The sequence below is a fragment of the Miniopterus natalensis genome, chromosome 7, assembly GCF_054644295.1.
Source record: "Miniopterus natalensis isolate mMinNat1 chromosome 7, mMinNat1.hap1, whole genome shotgun sequence".
In the NCBI taxonomy this organism is placed as follows: domain Eukaryota; kingdom Metazoa; phylum Chordata; class Mammalia; order Chiroptera; family Miniopteridae; genus Miniopterus; species Miniopterus natalensis.
The window spans coordinates 3759755-3782250 of record NC_142087.1 but is presented as its reverse complement, the minus strand read 5'-3'; the positions used below and the strand labels follow the sequence as shown (position 1 = coordinate 3782250).

Below are 22496 nucleotides of genomic sequence, written 5' to 3'. Positions count from 1 at the left end.
TAGCCAGGGAGTCAGTTCTCTTAAGCATGTTGCTGGAGCCTGCCCACCTCTCAGAGCTGGAGAGAGAAACCAGCCCCCTGGAAGGAATAGCAGAGATGGAGGGACAGAGTATTATGACAATACCTGAGACCTGACTCCAGCTGTGCCTGAAGCTGTGCCTTAGCATTTTAAGTCATGAAAGCCAACAAGTCCCCTTCTTTTCTCCTTATACTCGTTCAGACTTTCCCCCCCTCTCTCTGTTGCTTACAAGAGAAAGGATCCCAATTCCTTTATAGTGCTTCTAGGAAAATGCCCCTGATAGCCATTTGCAACTTGCACACAGCATCTGCTCAGGAAACGCCAGCAGATGTGGGTGAAGACTGCTCTCCCTTCCCATGATCTGCTGGGTCTAAGCCCTATGGGCCAACTGTGGCCAGCCCAAAGCCTCTTTCACTTTTGGCTCCAAGTGAGGCCTAGTTCCCTAGCAACCACCCCAATTAGGCCATCATGCCATTTATCAGGATGCCAATTAATTATAATGATCTTAATGATCTTCCAATTAGATAGTGCCCTGAATCCGGATCAGGGGTGTGGCAGATTTCCCACCAGGCCCCATCATAAGGGGCCCAAGGAAGGCAGGCCCGGGTGAGCCTCCCTCACCTGCAGGTCAGTATGGAGAGGCTCCACCTTCCACGTCCACTGGGCACACAGGGCCCAGGCCTGACACAAAGCACCCTGGACCGCCCCCAGCCCCACCCCCACCCCTCTGGGGACAGGCCCATGTGACTCCATCACCCACCACAAGAGGGCTGCACCTCTAAGAGAATTTTAACCTTCCTGCCATTGTTTTCAGGAGTCCCGAACCTTAGTCTCAGACCTTACGGCTTTTTTTCTGGCGGCCACATTTGCTATTTTCCTTTGCATCTTGACTAGGGGGAGTGTGTGTACGCGCCAGACCATCCTATATTTTCCTGAGCCCCCCCCCCCCAAAAATACAAACCCGAGATGGCCCCAAACAGTGGAGGTTTTGGAGAGAAGAGGGATTACTAAAGGGCTTCTGCCTTTCAAAGTTTTATTGTCTTAATATGTGTTTCTTCTACATTTGGAATAAAGGTCAAGGTCATGAAGGGAGACGAGTGTGGCGGGTCAGAGTGAACTACAGGGCCCCAGGGCCTCTTGAATTCCGGCTCTACCAGTGAACAGCTGTCTGCGCGTCACAATCCTCTCTGTGCCTCAGTTTATTTTTGACAACAATCAAAGGACCTACCTCTTAGGGTTTTATGTGGATTACATGAGTTATTATGTATAAGCGCTTAGAACACACTACATCATAACATGCTACATCAGTGCTATCTACCACCTTAATTCTAGACTAAGCCCCTCTTTTAACTACAAGCTGATCAGACATGCTGATATTCTTCTGCAGGATAAAGCTCCTGGTCTCTTTCTAAGGGGGCGAAATCTAAGAATGGACTTGATAGAGTTGGGTGACATTCCCAGTCTGGATAACTCAGACCAGAAGCTGCCCCCTTGAGGCAGGTCCAAACAGATAAACTGAACATATCCAGAGAAGGGAGGACGGAAATGTTATCCCCAAATCAAAAGGTGCACTTCAAGCTTCAGGGTGTGCTGAGTGGGGGACACGCATGCATGTGTGTATGTGACTGTGCACGTGCGCAGAGTCTCCCACACAGCCACACTGTCTTCCTCCAAGCCCAGCTTTTTTTTATAATCAACTCATCATTCAACCCTTAAGTTTGAAAACCTAACATGTTATTAGGGTTTTAGAAAAAGCCATAAATTCAAACAAAAAAACACCAAAAAACATACACCAAGCCCAAAGCCCAAACCCACACTGACCCTCAGCCATGCAGTTAGGCCAACATCATGCATTTATGTATGTAAACTCTGCCCAAGAAAGGATGATTCTTCATGTGCAAATGTCCAGCATGCCATCAGCCAAGCTTGCCACCATCGCCCTTCGAGCTGCTTACTTGAACACTAAATTACACAGCCAGACAGGCATTTTTGATGAGTTTTTCTTCTCCATGATGTGCGACAAGCAAAGCTGGAGAAGCTCTCTTCCAAGGTGAGTGGTCTTCAGCCTGACCTCCCCACCCTTTCTATATGTAAGGAATGGCTTTAATTTAATTAAAACCCTCCAGTGGTTCTGTAATGAGGAGCAGAGATGCAGTAAGAAATCTCTTCACTATCAACTGAGAGTAACTCTTCCTGCTCCAGGGAGAGATGTGGGAGTCCTCCGGGGAAAGCCCATCTTACCGGCTTCTCTGCCCCCCCCCAACCCCCTCAAGAGCAGCCTCCCCTCTCTGCCCCAAAGGAGGGGGACTGCACTGGGGGAGCAAGGCAGGGACAGATGGAGGGGCAAGAGAACGGGTGTCCTGACATGCACAGATGTGCAAATACCCAGATTCGAATGTAAGCTGAATGTAATTACTTGGTTAATTAAATATTGACTTTTAACTCAAAAAGTGATTAAAACAAGCTGCAGGAAAGACTGGCCAGAGAGGAGAAGGGGCAGGGAATGAGTCAACTTTCACCAAGGGGGAAGAGGAGGACGAGGGCTGCCAAAATGAAGGTCTCTGCTGTCCTACTGTGTGCAGGCACATACTGTGTGCACGGGGGAGTCACCTTCAGTCTCAGGGCAGGCAGAGAATTTCAGATGGATGTCACTGTGACAAACTAAGACTTGTCGGTGTCTCCTTCCTTTTTTCTCACCTAAGACTCATCTTTTTTTCCAGGCTGCTCTCAAAGCGGACAGAGAGCTTCTGGTGCTCAGGAACCAGGCACTGTTAACCGCCTTTGCCAGGAGCATAACTCGGTGCCTGGCACGGCGAGGAGCACCATCAATGCTTGCAGAACGAATGAATGAACTGCTACGAATAATTTTGTTTGTTAAAGTACACGCCTAGAAATCGCAGCCAAACTTCTGAAACCCTCATGGGCCCCAGGAGGGGAGCAACCCCCTATAAGGCTTTGGGAGCTGGTTCTGACCCAGCCCGGGGGAAGTTCGCCCTTTCAATCCTATTTGCCCTTTCGGTATCTGTGAGTTCCCGGGCACTCCCCAACTCTGGTCCACGGCTCCCCCGGGTTCTGACCGGACACACCCCACGTGGTTTAGCTCCTCGCGGGTCTGTTAGGTCTAAACTCAAAGGGGTCAGGGAGGCCATCCCCCGGCGGCCAGCGGGCTCAGACTCGCCCTCTCCAGGGCCTCCCGGGCTCCGCGTGGCGCGCCCGCGGGTCGCGGCGCGGTGGGAGGTGCCCAGCCCGCCGGCGGGGTCAAAGGGGTCACCCCCCCGCGGCCCGCTGGCGCCGGGGCCTCCCGCCCGCCCGCCGAGTCCCACCTCCGAGCGCTCGGCAGGCGCGGGAACCGGGCGGTCCGGACCGGCCCCGGCTCACCTGGGCGGCGCTCGCGGCCGCGCTCACCCGGGGCAGGCTCCGGCCGCGGGGAGCCCCCGTCCCGCCCCCCCGGCGCGGCACCCCACTCACCGGCGCACGGCCTCGGCGGCCTCACTGAGCGCGGGGCGCCGCCGCCTCTGCCGCAGCCCGGCCGGGCCGCGGGGCGCAGGGGACTCCGCGCCTCAGCTGCTGCTGCTGCTGCTGCCGCCGCCGCCGCCGCCGCTGCTGCATCCTCGGCGAGTGCGGCCGCTGCTCCTCCCTCCCCTCCCTCCGCCTCTTCCCGTCCCCGGCTCCGCGGCTCCGCCGCCGCCCCCGCCCCCAGCCCCCGCCCCCGAGCGCCGCCCTCGCCAAAGTCCAGGTCGGCGCCCCGCCCGGGCCAGTCTTACGTCGCCCCAGCCGGCCGGCCGCGCTGCCCGAGCCGGCCCCCGGGCACAGCGCGGCCCCCGCCTGCCTCCGCTCGGGGGGCGGCGAGCGCGCGCCGGGGCGGGGAGCGCCGGACCCGGCGGCGCGGGCGGCGGGAGCTGGGGAGCGGGGACCCCGCCGCGGCGCCCTCCCCGCGCCCCCCGCGCGGGAGCCATTCACCTCTGGCAGGAGGGACGCGCGTCCCGCTCGGTCCGCCCCTTCTGCTCCCGGCGCACGGCCCTGGCCCCGAAGTCCGGCCCCGGCCCCGCCGCGGCGGGGAGCGAAGGTCCGGGCAGCTCTCGGCCTCCCGGCGCCGCGGGACCCGCTGCCCGCGCTCCCGGCGCCGAGCGCGCACCCTCGCTGGGGCACAGACACACTCGCCGGCACACTCGCGCTCTCGCTCTCGGCGGAGAGTTGAAACAGCTGTGAGATTCGCCCAGGAGCTGGAAATAGGCAGGGACGCGAGCCAGAGCCGTGCGTGCGAGTGTGTGCGCGTGCAACACAGACGAGCGGGGGCATCGCTAATAAAGCAATTATCGCAATAAAGTCCGGAGGGCCATCGATCGGGTCCACTTTGGCTGCAAAGGAAGAGAACCCTTGTCTGTTTTCCGCTTTCTTTCCCTTCTCCCTCTGAGCTGGGGGGAGCCAAATGTTCCGCGGGGCTTCAAACAGCCCCGCCGGGGGCTCCCCTCGTAATGGCATGTTAATAAATGTTTTCTTTTATCTGCTTTCACAAGGGCTCGCCTGGGTTTGAAAACACCGACCGCCTTTGCCGAAAGCCTTGCGCTCACCTCTAGCTACACACTTTTGCTTTTGGAGACGCGGGCTCGAGCCGGGCCGGCAGCTAGATCGCAGGGTGAACTGTCCACGCACCCGGGACCTTCCCACGCGCCGGGGAAACTCCCCGAGACGTTAATTTGAGCTCAAGTGAAAATAGCGGCGTTGCCCAGAAATGGTCCCGGAATAGGAAAGAATAGAGAAAACGGGCTTCCTCCGAAAGGGGAGGAATTCGACTCAAGGTGGTGCTGTCTACCGCGGTTTCCACACTCCCCAGGACACAGGAGGCCAGAGAGGGACGGGGCTGAGAGCGGTGGTCAAAGAGCCGGTGGAAAACCAAGTAGCAGCTGCAGAAAACACAGCGGAGTAGCTAAGGAGAAACAGACCTTGTGGTAGCTAAGTGTACTGGTAGGCAGTAATAACTTATTTAAATCTAATAATAATCCTCCATGGTAAATTGTAGAATTATACCCATTTACGGATGTGGAGACCAAATCACAAAGAGGTTAAGTAACAGACTCAACATTACACAATTGTAAATGGCAGACCTAGGATTTGAACCCAAGAAACTTGTCACCAGAGTTATGTTCTTAAATCCCAGGTCATTGCTATTTTTTTCAGCCCAGCATCTCCTTTCTCTGGTGTAGTCTTTTTTCATGCTGGTTAGGGTTGTCACGCTTAATAACTAAAAATGGACAGTGGTCTATGCGGATATACTTTTATAAAAAATACTGTGTTGTTTATCTGGAATTCAAATTGGGTGTCCGGACCTGGTGGGGGTCTTCACATTCCCCCAGCCACAATCTCCCTCAGCCACCACAGATCAACTTACAGTTTAAACAAAAGCAACAACAACTGGAACTTGCTTTTCCAAATTAGATTCAGGTGTTCACTTTTGGCAACACTGAAGTTGCTGATCTACCTTTCTTTAGCTTTGAAACAAATGTCAGGTTTATTTCTTCACTATCACGGACCAAAAAACAATGGGGACCCCCTTCCCTTTTGCCTCACCTCTGTAGAAGGAAGGACACATTTGCTGCACCCCTCTGGTGCAGTGCTGTTCGGTAGAAGCATAAGACAGACCATGTGTACAATAGAAAATGTTCTAGTAGCTGCTTTCAAAAGTAAAAAGAAACAGGTGAAATTAATTTTGATTATGTAGTTTTATTTAACCTAGTATATCCAAAGTATCTTGTCAATATGCAATCATTATAAAAGTTACTCATGAGATATTCTTTTTTCTATGTCTTTGGAACCTGGTGTGTATTTTAAACTTATAACACCTCTCAATTTGGGCCAGTGACACGGTACTACATGTTCCCATCAGGGTAGCTCTAGCAGGTTCTGTGGTTCACTACTGAGTGTTTCCACCTGGTTATCTCATCAAATCCTATGAGCAGTCTTTTGAGAAAACCGAGAAAGCAAAGGGATTGATCAAGGTCACAAAGTTGGCCAGAGGGATTTGAAGTCGTGTGAGGCTCTGCCTGGCTTTGGGACGTGTATCCCCTGTGGCCTCAATTTTCCAGCTGGGTCCTCAGAGCCCCATGCGAGTGCCTCAGGGGCCGGGGTAGAGGAGGGAAATGAGATCTGCCTTTTGCTTGCTTGTTACGTTGGGTTCTGGAGAATATTTCAGAGGAGGCGGGATTTGCACCACAAAAAAAGTTAAAAAACACACTGCCTTCCATCAGGCCTCAAGTTCATGAACATGGCTCTCCCTTCTGTAAATGGGCCCTGCTTACGATTTTCTCCTCCATGCTTTTCTCCTCACCAGGGAACCCTGGTAATGGAGGGGCTGTGCACAGTCCCCTTCATGGGGCTGGAGGTGGGGCTGAGATGAAGTCATCTGATTATCTTTTTGGATATTTAGTCTTTCCACTGTTGCTGTTCAAAGACCTACCATGGTGATGACTGTGTTTTCCCCCTTATCCTTGGTTAGTGAGGAGGTGATAGATCTTGGTGTGAGTGTCTCTTTGTGTGTGTACCCGTGTTCATGTGCGAGCAGGGGCTATGGATCGGGTTTCAAGGCAGGACTTAACTCACTAGCTCAGACACTCATTGGATTGGAGGGTCTAAAAAGCACTCTCTGGCCACATATCTTTCTCATAATTCACAGCAGACTCCAGTCCTCTGGGTCCGAGCCTCCGCCTAAGTTTTCTAGGTTCCTCCCAGGCAGGTGGGGCCTTCTGGCCCCATTTGGGAACTCAGTGACTGCTTGGGAGATGAAATGGGCCTCAGGAGCTCAGATGTCCCCCTGCCTGGGAAGTCTCTCAGCCCTGACTGAGCTAGGCCTGGGTGGGGCCTCCGCAGAATTCTTGGGACCCTCCTGGCCTCCTAATTCTCCAGCCCCTGTCCATTTCCAACCACACCGACTGGGACAGCCTTTCTCCTCTTATGTCACCCTGATGGCCTCTCTAACTGGGATCATCCAGCCTGGATAACTGGGAGTTTCAGGCCACTCCTGCCTCTCTCCCCACCCCTTGTTGGTTTAACCTTGAGGGGACCTTTCTCCTGACACCTACGCACTTTGTTTCTTCCTTCTGTAAGTTCCTTGGTGGCCCTCTGTGCAGACTGCCTGTCTGGTTATGCCTACTGTGCAAAGCCAGAATGCTGTTCTATTTCCTGAACTCCTGTGCAACAATCAAACAAACAAATAAATAAACAATCATTCCTGCTACGTGTTTCCTTCTCTCCAAGAGGCTGAAACTCTACCTGATTGTCCCAGCGCTTCTGGCTGCATTTGGGTGGGAGTAGGTGGGAGTTTATGAGGGTAGTAAGAGTCAACCTTTAACATCTTAAACAAATTGGTGTGTGAAGGAGAAACGTTAAAGCAGAAACATGGCTACAGACAGGAGGCTGGGGAATGTGAGCCACGGAACTGGGGCACAGGTGGCTTTAATAACCCACACGAGTTTGGCTGTAACTTGCTTCTTTCTACAAACCCAGAAGAGGTTGCAGAGTCACCCCCAGGGGTTTGGGATCAAACTTCTCCGTTTGTGAGTGGGGACAGTTTTGCACGGGTTTTAAAATACAAATCCCAGAATCATCCATAACATTATACATTTGGGATTAATTCTGCTGAGGTTTCACTTAGGCCCAGCTGTCTTGGTAGAAATGCAGTTGCATTAGGGGAAAAACTGTTTATACTTCTTGAGATATTGTGATGATGAAAAATAGCACCATAAAACCCCATTAAGTCAAAAGAACATTAATTGTGTTTCATGCTGCCTCCCCTGGCCGGCACATTGACACTGACATGCTTTACTTCAGCAAAACAGGGTGTCTCATCTTTGCAGCACAGTACCTGCTTCCCCCCTTAATTACATGTAATTGTAGAGTCTAATTTATTTTAACACCCGACGCCTAAAAGTGCACATTCATGAATCAAGGGTTAGATTGGGAGGTAGGAGAATTATAACTGGGTGTAATTGCAGTCTCCTAGGGGCTGCTTAGGAGTGATCTCAAAGAGCCATGATGTTTATTCTGAATTGTTACAAATGAAAGACAGTTGGGCTGCCTCCAGTTAAGAAAACAGATAACAGTGATAATTTGTCTAGTTGCTTAACCATTCATCAATAGTTCTCTTTTGGATAAGTGGGCAAGAAAGATTAAACACCTGGATCTCACTGTGTGATGAAACACACAAGCAGAATTGGTGCACATGTCGATGACTATTAAAATGAGCAAGGCGGCCCCAGCAGCACGCTGTTGCTCTCTGTGGACAAAGCAGAGCTCCTGACTCTTTGGTGGGCAATAGTTTTCTAAATGGGAAAAGCAGGGACCATTGGACCATACGTACAATTCAACTTCATCTCTCTGTGACAACACACCTATTTTACAATTGCCTTCCAGAGAAATCACTTTTGAGCTTTGATTATAATTGATTAATTATGATTAATGTTGGTGGTGATTAAGTAAAAGTGGAATGATGACTTAGTGCTGCCCCAGGGCCAAAGTTCTAACTAACGTGGACTTTGTTCCTGCTGGCTGATGACTCCTTAGCTGATCTGCTCCGGTCTCAGTTTCCTCATCTCAGGAATGGGGATAGTATTGAGGACATTGCAGATTGTCATATGTATTGAGTGAGATTAATGAAAGTAAGACACAGGCATGGTGCCTGGCTAGAAGGTGCACAATGAGTGTTTATTGAATCAGAAATAGAAACGTGCTTTCATGGGCCTCTAGAGAGTCTCCTCCATCGTCTGCAAAACCTGACTGTGAAAATCCAGGACAACTGCTGTGATGATTGCAAAGCAAACCAGATCATGCCACTTCCAGGCTTAAAACCCCTCGTCTTGGATGGAAATCTACATTACTGAGCAGGGCCACAATATATCTACGTGGTCCTGACTCTGCTCTCCTCTCCAACATCTTTCTCTGCCCTCTTCTATTTTTATTATAAAAATTTCAAAAGAAAAATTTAATAAGTAGTACAGTGGATATGCTACACACCCTACCTGGAATCAACAGCTGTTAATATTTTGTCACTTGCGCTTTACATGTGGCTGAAACATTTGAAAGGAAGTTGTGAACAACATGGCACATCTGCCTCAAGGACTTGAGTGAGCATCTCCTAAGAATAAGTTGTTCTTTCAGGTGGCCTCTGCATCATTATCACACCTAAGGAAATGATCATTAATTCTATAATAACTCCCCAGCTTGCTCACATTAGTAGAGCCACAAGAGTGCCTTTCTCTTTGCTCCTTAATTAAACCTTTTCCTGCCTCAGGGCCTTTGCACTTGCTGTGCTCTCTTCCTGGAATAGTCTTTCCCTAGATTTTGCTCTACCAGCTCCTTGTAGAGATCAGCTTAAATGTTAATAGAGTTCTCCCCTGTCTATTTCACCTAAAGATGTTCCCTGATTTCCGTTACTCTCTAACCTCTCCATTTTATTGTCTTCCTATAACATGCGTATGGCACTCCATTTTTATTCGGTGTCTATGACCATGGTCTATTTCCGCCACCCAACACTGGCTGCAGGAGGGCAGGGGCTGTGTCTGGTTTGTCCACTGTTTAGCCCCAGTGCCTACAGTAGTGTCTAGCACACAGATGGTATTCAATGGTCATTTGTTAAATGAATAACTGAATATCTCTGTGTGCAATGTTTTCAAACAGAAGACTTGGTAAAATGAAATGACTAGGATCCCAGTGATTAGAGACAAATCACAGGGGTTAATCCCAGCCCTGCCACTCACCAGATGTCACTATGGACTCCTGTACCTTAAACTTCTCTGCCACATGGGAACAATGACAATCGTCTAATTTCTAGGGTTGTTGTGAGTTATTAATGAGATTATATACAAAGTACTTAGGACGGAGCCTGGCACATAACCATCAGCCTTCCTTGTGCACTTATAATTAATATAGGTCAGCTGGCCAGAGGCCCATAATTTTAAGCACCATTGGCCACTCACAGGCTCACACAGAAATGGTCTCCAAGCATAACACCTCATGAAAAACTTCTTGGAAGCCCTGATGTGACCACACCATTGGCCACATGATGCTCTGTGAGAGTCCAGCCAGGTCAGCATTGGCCTAGAAAAGGCTCTGGTTGTTTACAGCGGGCATCTGGGCTGATGTGTCAGGGTCCGAGACTAAATATTTGGACTCTCACCCCTGAGACCAGCCCTTGGAGGCTCACATAGAAGCTGAGGCATGGGGACCTGGAGAGGAGGGGACAAAGGTAGACCCTCAATCCCCTGGAGGAAAGCAAACCCAGTGGCGTGGGCTCTGACTCAGCGGGCCGCCTCCCACGCCCTGTCTGGTTGGTTGACTGTTGTGAATTTTTACCTTATTACTGGCCTGTAGGGGCATGTAGGGAAATACATGTTTTTTTCAGCTAAAGTTGCAATAAAAAAATGAGGTAGGAAATTAAGAAAATTGTTGGAAATTTGGATAAAATTGCCTCTAACTGGAGATAAAATAAGGCAGTCTGTCCAGGAGAGTGTGTATGGAATATAAATATTTGCAATTGACCTAGGAAGCAGCACTCATTTCGTGGGATGTTAGCAAAATGTAGAGAAGGAATTGGGTGGCCACAAAAGACACACTTGCTCCACCTACAGTGCCAGGGGGTGGGCTGAACACTCAATGCCTCCCATTTAATCCCATCCTTATAGTTAGGGAACCAAGGATCAGAGAGGGGAAGTAATTTGTTCAAGGTTGCATGGAGCTCAGATTCCAGAACCTTCACCAACCTCCCAAAGACAGGACTGAATAGAAAATGGCACAGAGCTCCCCGAACCCCAGCCATCTGGATGCCCTAATGCGGGCCTGGGGCTCCAATTACAAATTAACCCATTTTGTGTGGCCAGTGCAGTCACAGGATGGGCTCTCTGCCCTTGCTCATTGACTCCTCTGATGGAAGCAGAGAACTACTTACATTTTGTCCATTTATAAACAGCCAGGTCATGTAAAGTTCATCGATGTGCCCACAATCAGAGGACTTGAGTTCTGGGTCCAGCTTCCTATTGCATAACCTTGGGTCTTGTTCATTCTCTGAGCCTTTGTTTTCTCATCTGTAAAATGGGGCACCAAAGTCTCTTCCCACTTTGCTCCCTCCGGGGCTGTCATTCGGATCAAATGTGCCTGTGAGTGCAGAACAAAAGGATGAGCTCTCCTCTTCATTGACCTTATTTCCCTCCAGCAACCTGTGGATAAAGGAATCTGTGGGCCTGTTTGTAGCTGCATTCACTCAGTTCGGGAGGAACAAGAAGCTGGGCGAGGCTAGAGGAGCTCCCAGAGTTGTCCGTTTAGACGATAAGTGAACAGAGGGCTTGTTTCTTTGCCGGAACAGGGACCACACGCCCATGGGCCATGAACAGACACTACCTGGGACTGCTCACCTGGCCACAGGCTGCAGCAGCAAAGACACCCAGACGAGCGTTGTTCTTGGCTTACCCACGGGGGGTTCTGATCCTGCAGTGCCCTTCAGAGCGGGAAGCCAGGCCCCCCATGCGGGGAGATGCTGAGAAGGGAGCCGTGTGAGCTGCTCTGGGGGGGCTGTATTCCCGAGTCAGGTGGGGAGGCGCTGGCCCTGTGCCTGGGAGCTGCTGAGGAAGGTGTTTGGTCAGGGTTACCAGAGCATGCAGCAGCCTTGCACATCTTTGGTGAAATGCTCGTTTATTCACTCATTTGACAAACCTGTTTAAAGTTGCCACTAAGTCTTAGGAACTAAGTCTCAGATGGCAGTGCTCACAAGATGACTTTTATGACTCCTGCTCCTAGGGTTGAGTCTAGTAAGTAAAAAAGATACAACAACCGAGCTCACCAGAGACTTTGTGGCAGAATGTCATGGTTCTTACTGAATTCTTTTTCCCCCCTTGCCAATAGAAACTTGATTTTGTTTTGGGTGACAGTGTACCCCACTCAAGGGGTGGCTCAGGATTGTTTTAAGCCAGAGGTTCTGAAAGTTCGATCCCTGGACCACCAGCATCAGCATCACCTGGGAACTTGTTAGAAATGCAAATTCTTGGGCTCCTCCCCAGACCTGAGGGACCTGCTGAATCAGAAGCTCTGGGGATGGGGCCAGCAATCTCTGCTTTAACACCCCCCCTTCCCTAGGGTACCAATCATATGCATGGGCACGTGGCCAGTTCTTGCCCATGAGATGTAAGGAGGTATCTGCTGGGGGCTTTGGAGAAATAGTTTTCTTCCTGTTAAAAAAAAAAATTGGGTCCTAGACGGTTTGCTCAGTGGTTAGGGCGTCAACCCGCAGACTGAAGGGTCCTGGGTTCGATTCCCACCAGAGGCATGTGCCTCGGTTGCAGGCTTGATCCCCGGCCCTGGTCCCGGTGGGTGAGGGAGGCAGCCAATCGCTGTGCCTCTCTCGGGTCGATGTTTCTCCCTCTTCTCCCTTCCACTCTCTCTCTCTCTGAAAAAGCGATGGAAAAGATCCTCAGGGAAGGATTAAAAAAAAAAAAAAATTGGCCAGGAGGGGGTGATGTCACTGCCCGGCTGAGGATGGCAGAGCAGAAAAGAGCCCGAACTGCCCAACCACTAGGGGACCTTGTGAAGAGATTAACCAAAGAACTTAAATACTTACATGCATAACCCACGGACACAGACAATAGTGCAGGGAAGGCCTGGGCAGGCGGGGAGGGGGGGTGTAGGGCCAATGGGGGGGAAAGGAGGACTTCCAACAATAAAGATACATTTTAAAAAGATAAATAAATGAAAAGGGGGGGGGGGGGGGAAGAAAACAGTAACCGCCCTCACAGCATTGCTGCTTGTAGCCAAGAGACCCAGGTTGACGAGGCTGCTGATGGTGTTAGTGCCGCCATCCAGCATCCCCGCCTTATCATGGTGGCGCCAGGTCCTTTCTTCCTCTGCGCCTTTCCACACCTGTACCTGAAAACCTCTTGACCACCTCCCGGGCATTAGAATGGCTACTGCAAAAACCCGCAGAAACTCAGGTGTTGGTGAGGATGCGGAGAGATCGGCACCCTGTGCCCTGCTGGTGGGAACGTAAGCTGGTGCAGCTGCCGTGGAAAACAGTGTGGCGGTGCCTCCAGCAATTAAGGCGAGAATTCCGAGGGGACCCGGCAGTTCTGCTTCTGGGTACAAGGCCGAAAGGATTGAAAACAGGGTCTCTAAGAGAGATGGGCACCCCCATGTTCATAGCTGACTTATTCACGTAGCCAAGAGGTGGAAGCAGTGCAAGAGTCTATTGATGGTGAATTTTATGTTATGTATATTTGAGCACAATGAACCACCAACAAGAAACACACACACACACCCCTTCCCTCACTATATCGCTTTGCTTTATCTCTATTGCTCTTGCCTTTCCTCTGAGTTCTGGTCCCACATATCCAGGCTTCTCCATATCTAGATGTTTCAAAGGCACCTCAGATTCAACGTGCTTGAGCCTGAACTCACGACCTTCCTCCCCAAACCTGTTCTTCCTGCCATGTTTTTCTTTGGGGTGGCTGACACTTCCATCCATTGTAAGTCAGAAATCACCCTCTTTCTCAGCCTCCTCTCCCCAGCCTAATCCATTGCAAATTCCTGGTGATTGCCCTTCTTAAATACTGCCAAGGGCAGCTACCCCCTCCAGTCTCCTCCAGTATTGCCTCTGATGACAGCAGTGGGGCCCGACTGGGCTCCCCGTGCATGCCCTGGCACCACCCAAATCCATGCTTCAGGGCAGAGCCCGAGTGAGTTTCCAACTGCACATCTGATTGATGGACTCCATTCTAATTTCACTCTCGGTAATCAATGCCATATGAAAATATTTCACGGAAAGCTCCAGCTCCTCCCGGAGTAAATTGCCATGAGGGCTTCTCCTGCGTTGATTTTACATCTAGTTATAAGAGCCAAGCTGTCTTCTGGGTCTCTTTGGACTGAGCCTCTCAGATATGGAGTCTGACATCGGGGGAGGGGGACAGGGAGGGACAAATGTCACTGATGATCAGTATCTTAGTTTGGGTTGTGCCGGGTGTAGAGCCTGAGACAGTTCCAGAGCAAGTAGTTTATTTGGGAGGTGATTCAGGAAACACTGGCTGGAAGCAGGAGATGAGAGAAGGAAGGGAGGTAATAATTTGGGGCATGTTATCAAGCCTGTTGGTACAGAGGACACCTAGAGTTCAACATTGTGGGGAAGGTCTGGGAGATGGAGCCAATTACACGTGGATGGGTTATCCCAGGGGCGAGGGAGCACCAACTCCTACAACTCACCCTTTGGGGCATTGCTGGAGGGGCTCTTAGTTCTCTCACACTTTCTGGACTGAGTGGTCTGCTGAGGTTGTGGACAGAAGCCTTAAGGCAAAGGGAAGCAGACGTTGGTGGCTGGAAGTGGGCCTGGGCCCCCTGGAGGGTTCCAGCGCTATGTGCAGGGCAGACAGTGCCCGCTGCCCCTGGAGGTGATGACCAGTGATGCTCACTAAGTGACTCAGACCCTCATGGCATAACATGGAGACAAATGGTTAGAAAATTGGTCCTTCCGAATTCTCCTGACCCTCAAGGAGAAAAGTCCCAGCTTGTGCTAATCTGTCTTAACTCTTTTCTGACACTTGATTATGTCCCTTTTGAACCAAGGGCCAGCCTTGGATTTCAAGACTTCCTGGGCAATCTTACCTAGCTGCAATTTATCACATTGTTTCAGTTTCTAATTTATTTTTCCAATTAAGTCAAATATATAGGTTCACCTTTAAGATATATTTACATAATTAAGATGTCTGATTTGAAAGAATGTTAAATGTATCACAGGTTGTGCTGTATCAGAACAGGTGACAGGTGGTGGCTGGAGCACGGGGAAGCTGGCCGGAGGGATAAAGTCCCGGCTCCGCAGTGGGCATCTGAGGCGTCTACCTTCTGGTTTCCAGCCACCTCTCTGGATCTGACTCTCATTTCTCATTGACCCCTATGCCCACCAGAAATCCCTTCTTGCTCCCACCGAGTACATTCCTGTGTCTGTTGTCATCCCAGCTGTTCCCACCACCTATAACACCTCCCTCCTTTCTTCTTTCAATATCCTGGTCATGATCGAAGCCCAGCTCCATGCTCCCTAGACTCCCTCCCCCCAGGCCCCCAACTTCCCCCCAGTTGGAGCTGAGTGTTTCCTGCTGGGGCACCTCCTTCCTCCAGGATTATTTCATCCTTCTGCACATACGGCTGTTGAAAGGTGGGTCCCCCACTAGCCCAGGAGCTTTGTGACAACAAGGTCCTGCCCCTCACTGCAGCCATGGTGAGTCGGCTGATGAACAAGTGAAAGAGCGAAGGAGTGACCACAGCTCCCTCCTCTGTGTCCCTTTGACTCCTCAGGTGACTCTGGACAAGCAAGGTGCTCAGCCTGGGGAAGAATCATTATGAAGTGTGACCACGGCCCGGCCAGCTCAGCATTGACCTCCCGCCTTAGCTGTTCCTGTCCCTGGCTAAGTGGAGCATGAGTAGTTCCTGTCCCCCAGCTCTGAGTGAGACCTGAGACTAGCCTGCACTGGTAGACATGGGTGCTGGGCACCTGTCCTGGGGCTGACAGTGCTGCCTGGGGTTTCCGGATTGGGTTTGAGGAACCACTAGAGCCTGAGGCCTGAGCAGGAGGCCCCTGGCAGGTTTTGTCACTGTGAAGAGAACAGAGCTAGGAATCGGTAGGAGGGAGGCATGTGGACCTCATCCAGCCCCTTTTGTCCTGTTAGCAGAGGAGCGAGTCCCAGCAGGTTCCCCTCGCAGGGGCCCAGCCTAGTCCTGGCAGGCGCAGGCTGCTCCCGAGCTGAGCCTGCGGGCAGGTGGGAGGCCGGAGGGGGCCAGGGGCAGGGTTTGCAGGGTCAGCTGGGATTCAGACCCTCACTGTGAGAACTGAGGGTCCTGCCTGGAAACGTGGGCCTCAGGGATGTGAACCAGCGGGAGCAGATGGGTTAGGATGACTCCCTGGTCTTCGTCAAGAAAAGTTAGAGCAGCCAAAATTCACCACAGGCAGCAAACACTGGTCTGAGCCCTTTTCATGCATTTTAGGTATTTTTATTTAACAAATATGCTGTGCTTGCTCTGTGGAGGCACTGCTCCAGTTGTTTTACAAAACAAAAACAACCAACAAATTTTAAACCATTTAATCATGAAACCACTTACTCCTCACAACAGCCTTGTGGCGTTGGTGCTATTGTCTCCACTTGCAGGGGCAGCTGGTGACTGGCTCAGGGTCTTCGAGGAGCGAGGGGAGGGGCCCGCGGAGTGATGGCTCTCTGGCTCCAGAGTAGGGTTTCTCCCCGTGGTAATGCCTGGGTTTCCTCACGCTCATAAAAAGTCATGGCCAATTATGCTTATTACCTATGTCACAGGAGGAAAAATTGAGGCACACAGGAATTAGCAATTTCTCAGCTTGAAAGCAACCGAGCCAGGACCCAGCCCAGGCCAATGGCTGAGGCCCACACTGTAACCACCTGGCTATGGCATCACAGTAATGAGCTCTTTGAAGAAAGGTGAGTCACTTATTTTGGCTGTGCCTCAGTTTCCTCATTTGCTAAGTTGGGCTCTACTAATCCTGCCCTACTGACTCATAAGGAGTGCTGAGAGAAGGAATCCGGGCCAAGACTCCCAGAAACTTCCATTGGGAAGGTGCCCTGGTCTGGAAGGAAGCTGGTCTGAGCGCCTGTGGGAGACACATCCCCTTGTCAGGCGGCAATTTCCTCACCCGGAGTGTAGGTGGTCTGAGATGAGATTCCCGGTTCATCGAGCTCTGCACATGGCCCTGGTTGTCCAGCTCTGTCCCAATGGACAGCTGCCTGTGTGACTAACAGGGAATTGGATCACTGCAGGCGGCAGACCCGCCAGTTTGAGCTTGTTCTAGGAAAGTGCATTCAGGGGGCCAAGCAGCTCTGGCTTCTGTAATGATCCTCGTGGCTGGATAATTATAGAGGGATCCTCTGTACTGAGAAGAGACCTTGGACAAGAAGTCCAGCTCCTGGATTCAGGCAGCCTCTGTTGGTCTCCCCCACGTTCTCCTTTGAGGCAGAACTCTCACAAGAGTACATCATTCACTCATTCAGTTCATTTATTCACTAATTCTCTATAGAGCCAGGCCCTGTTCTAGGCACCAGGGCTAGAGCTGTGAATGAAACAGACCAAGGCCCAGTTCTCATGGAGCTGACATTCCAGTGGAGGGGAGAAGATGGCAGTGAACGGTAAGGCACATCCTCCCAACAAGTACAATCATATAGACATACATATGTGTATGTGTGCACATACATGTAAATGTGTGTACGCACACACATACATACGTATGTATGTAAGTGTGTGCTATTCTAGGTAGTAATAGATGATATAAAAATCAAACAATCAAGCAGAGTATTGGGATAGAGATTTCTGGGGGTTAATTTGATGCGGGGCATGGAAGTCCTCTCTGAGAGGAGCCATTTGAGCAGAGACCTGAGTGAATTTAAGGAATCTTGCATGTGCATGTCTGGGAAATGAATGTTCCAAGGTAGAGGAATAGCAAGGGCAAAGGCCCTGTGGTAAGAGTGTGCCTGGTGTGTTCTAGGAAGAACAAGAACCTGTGTGACCACCATAGTGGAGTGAGACGGGTGTGTGTGATAGAGTTGAGATTATGGAGGGTTTTCTAGGCCATGGCAAAGAAAGTTGTGTCCCGTTGTGAGAGAGGTGAGATGTGATTTGAGAGTTTTGCACAGAGGACTTGATGGATTTTGACTTGATATTTAAAAGGATTCCTCTGGCTGCCTGTGGAAGATGAACTGTGCAGGGTCAATACAGGGAGAGCAGATGCAGGGAGTTCAGTGAGAGATGATGGATGCTTGCGCCACTTGTGCTGGAGGGGGCAGATGATTCAGTTCTGGCCATAGTTTAAACATAAAGCCAACAGGATAGGTTGATGGATTGGATGTGATGAAACAGGAGAAAGAGAAGTGTCAAAGCTGACTCCAAGTTTTGGCTTCATCACCTGGAAGGAGGGGGCTGACCTTGACTGTGGGGAATGGCCGGCTTGGGCGGAAGACAGGAGCATCTGGAACCTGCAGGAGTGCACATGCAACCCTGATGTAAGGGTGTCCTCACCCTTGGCCCCTGGGGCCTCTGCCCATTTGTAGGAGGCCCCGAAACACGGGCCTCTGGTTTAACCCACAGCCTACATTTCCTTCCTGAAATCTCATCTGTAAAGTTTCTAGGGCGCTTTTGACTTTCTCTTTTAAAGACACAGCCTGCATTTTATTCTAATGGCTGGGATTCATCCCCTTAAGGATGGGCAGCCCCAGCAGGCAGTTAAAGCAGGAATGGATGACATTCCAGCCACGCCCTGAGTGCCCCAGGCCCACGGAGGAGATTTAGCTCGGCTGCCACCTGTCCAGATGGGTTTGTGGGAAAATGCGACATCTGTTAAAGGGAGTTTGAATGTCAAAGAGGGATATCAATTGCGGGAAGGAAGTTACTATTGAGTCTTCAAATACCGTCAACTGGGAGAAAGATGGATGAGGCTTTTATGGACGTGTCGTTTGTCCCAATAAAATAAAACATCTTAAAACCTGTCTTTACTGGCATCGAAGTGTTTCAGTGTTGTCTAACAGCAGTGTACATGGCAATGATGAGTTTCTTAAAAACAAAACACAAAACAGCGCTTTCACCACTCTGTCCAGGTTTCTAAAGCAACTGCAATACAAATACACATTTATTCGTCCAGTGAAATTTACAAAGCACCTATTAAGCACTGGGACCTGGGCTAAGGAGGAGAGACATGAATCTGATCTTCTCAGCGGGCCCATGGCTGCTGGGGACGAAAGCGGGGAGAGAAATTAGCACCCAGGTTGCAGTGGGTGGACGCAGTGAAAAAAGTGTTGAGGATCAGAGAAGAAAGGGATTGCTGGGTGCTGGAAGGTCAGACAAGTTTTTTTGGAAGGGCTGGTATGTCAACCAGCTTGCTTTCGCCAGCATGTAACTGAAACCCCCACTAAATCTTACACCGTAAGGGAATTTATCTCCCATAACAGAGTCCACCACCACAGGCCTCTTTGTCCAGGTTTGCTGGCATTGAGAAGGTGGCTGTCTACAAGCCGGGAAGCGGGTCTCAGCAGGAGCGGAATTGGCAACATCCTGATTTTGGACTTCCCAGCCTCCAGAACTGTCAGAAATAAATGTTTATTGTCTATGGTAATTTGTTATAACAGCCTCGAGCTGACCAGACACCATGATCCCTCTCTCCTCCCCAGGTTAACATCTTGTCGAAGCTTCTCAGACTCTCTCAGCTCAAGAACAGGTGCATCTTTTAGGAGCTAAAGAGTCCAGTTCAGGACACCTCAATGTTCAATCTCACAACCAATATGAATGTTTCCTGTTGTGAGTTTCCTCCTGAGACTCTCCTTCCAAGTGTTCCTCTTCTCTCATGTGGAGGTGGTGGTCCCTGGCTCACCTGGATGTGTGCAGCACTCTCTTTAGAAAGAGTGGGCTCCAACACCCCTAGCTTTGAGACTTCTGCCAAAATTCCAAGTCCCCCAGAAAAGTCTCATTCAATATCCCGTTGCCCTGGAGTCTCTGTTTCAGAAAGTAGAACTTTTTGCTGGAAAGAGGCGTCTGGAGCAATGCCTGGGGTTGTCACCGAGTTCCCTCTTCCACCAGGGAGGGCACAGTCAGTGCACGGTCAGTAGTCAGTGGTCAGAGGTGTTGGGCCTGGACTCTGGCTCTGTGGCCCTGCAGCCCTGGGCCCCAGGGAGAGTGGATCCTGCCCAGCCTGACTCTGCTCATCTGTGACATGAGGCTCCTGATAGGGCCGTGTGACGGCATCCAGGTGAGGATTAAGTGACGTAATGGGGGAGCACTCAGAACCCCAGCCCTGCACGGGTAAGGGCCTTGTGAGTGTCATCCCGCTGTGGTCAGCGAGTTCCCAATGAGGGTCACAGATGAATCAGGTGGAGAGGCCGCCCTGGAATCGGGGCTTTGGGCTTAGGAAGAGAGGTTTCTGTAGGAACACTTTGAGATGCAGCCTGTAATTGGCAGCTTTGCTTCCAATAGCTCTTGAGAAACAGCCCGAAAAGGCTGATTACTCCTAAAAGGGGAGCAGAAAGGGCTGTGGGAGAAATGGGGGCCTCGCTCCAGGAGCTGCGCCCACCCTGCCAGCTGCTGTCAGGTGGCCAGTGGCTTCCAAAGCTCTGGGCTCAGGGTCCACTGCCTTTTCTCCTTCTGCTTCTTAATTTAAAGAAATTATATCCCAAAGCATCCATTCCTATAGCCCTTGATACTTGACTGTGGGCTAGTCTTTAGGATAAAGCATAGGCCTTTTTGAGTGTTTTTTTCCTCTGGATATCCTCTTTGATCTTGAGACCAGAAAGAAACCTGTGTCTTGCTGATTGCCCAGAAATGTGTCCCTTGGTCATTCCTAATGCTCTCCTCCCTCCCTGTATTGCTGGCTAAGTGTTTATATCTTTCCCTTTCAGGGGTGATGGAAGCCTAATTCCCCGAAGGCTGTAAAGCAGGTTGTAAATATGATGGTGAGCGTCTAGGATGACCAACCCCAGTCACTCTGAACAATTACAGAAGACAGCACAGAATCAACTTGGTTGGATGAAGGACCGTAGTGGACAAGCACGGGAAGAAAGCTCTAGAGACAAAGAAGCCTCACCAAGGCCCTGGGAGCCTGTATCCTCTGGTGCCTCAAATCCTCCTTTGATCAAGTCATTCAATAAACATTTGTCAAGGAATTTCTGTGCGCCAACTCCCTCCCAGGTGCTGGGTATGCAAGAAGGGCAAGGTCCCTAAACACACGGAGCTCACATCCAGGAGGCAGGGACAGGAAATGACCAATTAAACCATAATTTCAGATCCTAAGTGGTGTAAAATCATTATGTTGATGGTGAGAGACAAGGGGCTGGCTTTCAAAAGAGGTATTTGAGTTGAGATGTGAATGAAGAGAAGAGATAATACCAAGCACAGACTAGTGGAAGATGAATGAATGAATTAAAAAACAAATAAACGTTTGTTTGGTCGATCCATACAATGGAACGTTACTCAGCCTGAAAAAGGGAGGGAATTCTGACGCATGCTACAACGTGAATGAACCTGGAGGACTTTATGCTCAGTGAAATAAGTCAGTCACAAAAGAACAAATACTGTATTATTCCACTTGTGTGAGGTACCCAGACTGGTCAAGTTCCTAGAGACAGAAAGTAAAATGGTGGATGCTAGGGGCTGGGGTAAGGAGGGATGGGAAGTTATTTAATGGGTACAGGGTTTTGGTTTTGCAAGGTGGAGGGAGTTCTATTGATGAATGGTGGCAAAGGTAGCATGGTGCTGTGGATATACTAATGCCACTGAACTGTACACTTAGAAATGGTTAAAGTGGTAAATTAAAGTTATGTTTATTTTACTGCAATTAAAAAATTATTGGGAGAGGGTCCCAGGCTTAGGGAACAATAAAAGCAAAGGCCCCGTGGTAGGGATGAGTCAGCACATTCAAGAAATAGAAGGGGGTTCAGTGCTTCAGGAGCAAAGTGAGTCAGTTGGGGAAGTGGGAAGAGATGCAACTGGAAAGACAGACAGAGGCCAGGAAGGTTTTAGGCAGAGAGGTGCCTGATTCAGGAGTTGAAAGGGGCCCCTGTGTGGGAGGGGTGGCCCCTGGCCCTGAGCAGGAGGGGAGGCAGGAAGGCCAGGATGAGGCTGGGGCAGCCTCCAGGGTCAGCTGATGCTGGGAAGGTGAATGAGAAGGCTCGTGCTCTGCAAACTGGAGGGTGCTTCCCATCTCAGGGATGATGGGCCGCACCTGCCATGGGCTCAGTGACACCTGAGGCTGTTGATGGTGATGGCGATGAGGGGGATGGCTCAGAGCATCCTTCTCGGCCCATGTTTCTGCAGGAAAGATCTGACCCAGGAGATAGAATTGATCCCAGCAGAAAACTGCATGGAGCTGATAGGCCAGGAATGAAGGTCACCAGGGTCATCAAATGCAATCCTGCTGCTGCTGCTGTGTAACCTTTTAAGCCCTTGCCCCCTGTGTACAGACATGGCTGAGAACTTTACTGATACTTTCTGCTTTAATCCGGCCAATGATCCTATGCAGCAGACAATGCCATCATCCTTGCTTTATAGACGAGAAAACTGAGGCACAGGGAGGGTAAATCACTTGCCTGAGGTCACACAGCTCGTAAGCAGTGGGCTGGGATTTGAACTTAGAGACTCTGCCTCCAGAGGCTGTGCTCTCAGAAAGCTAACTGTTGCTCATGAACGGTTCCACCCTATGACCTTCTTAGGTGACATTTCTCAGCATTCTAACATCCCTCTGGCTTCCATAAAGGCGAAATGGAAATAGTTGCCCAGGTGCTTCCTCTTTCCTGGCCTCCACCCTTCCCCCCCTGCGCTCTCGCTCTGCCCGACTCTGACCCACAGGCCCTGCTAAGAGCAGGCAGCAGCCGAGTTCCCAGGAGCCCTTGGGGCAGGGCTGGGACCCGCAGGTGGGGGCTGGGCCTCCACCCCCAGGCGCGAGTGAGCAGGATCTGTAT

General features: G+C 50.7%; 1 protein-coding gene across 3 annotated transcripts in view; it reads right to left on the bottom strand.

Annotated features, from left to right (window-relative positions):
• The window catches only part of SULF2 (sulfatase 2), a 90552-nt gene extending 86507 nt beyond the window's left edge, over positions 1-4045 (bottom strand). For 2 of the 3 annotated variants that reach the window (XM_087818698.1, XM_087818700.1), the window contains exon 1: positions 3487-3592. The gene's annotated coding sequence lies outside the window, so the exon portion shown is untranslated. Of the gene's footprint in view, positions 1-3486; positions 3593-3978 lie in introns of those variants that run through there. The other variant, XM_087818699.1, reaches the window with a different exon arrangement.
• Positions 4046-22496: the final 18451 nt, after the last annotated feature.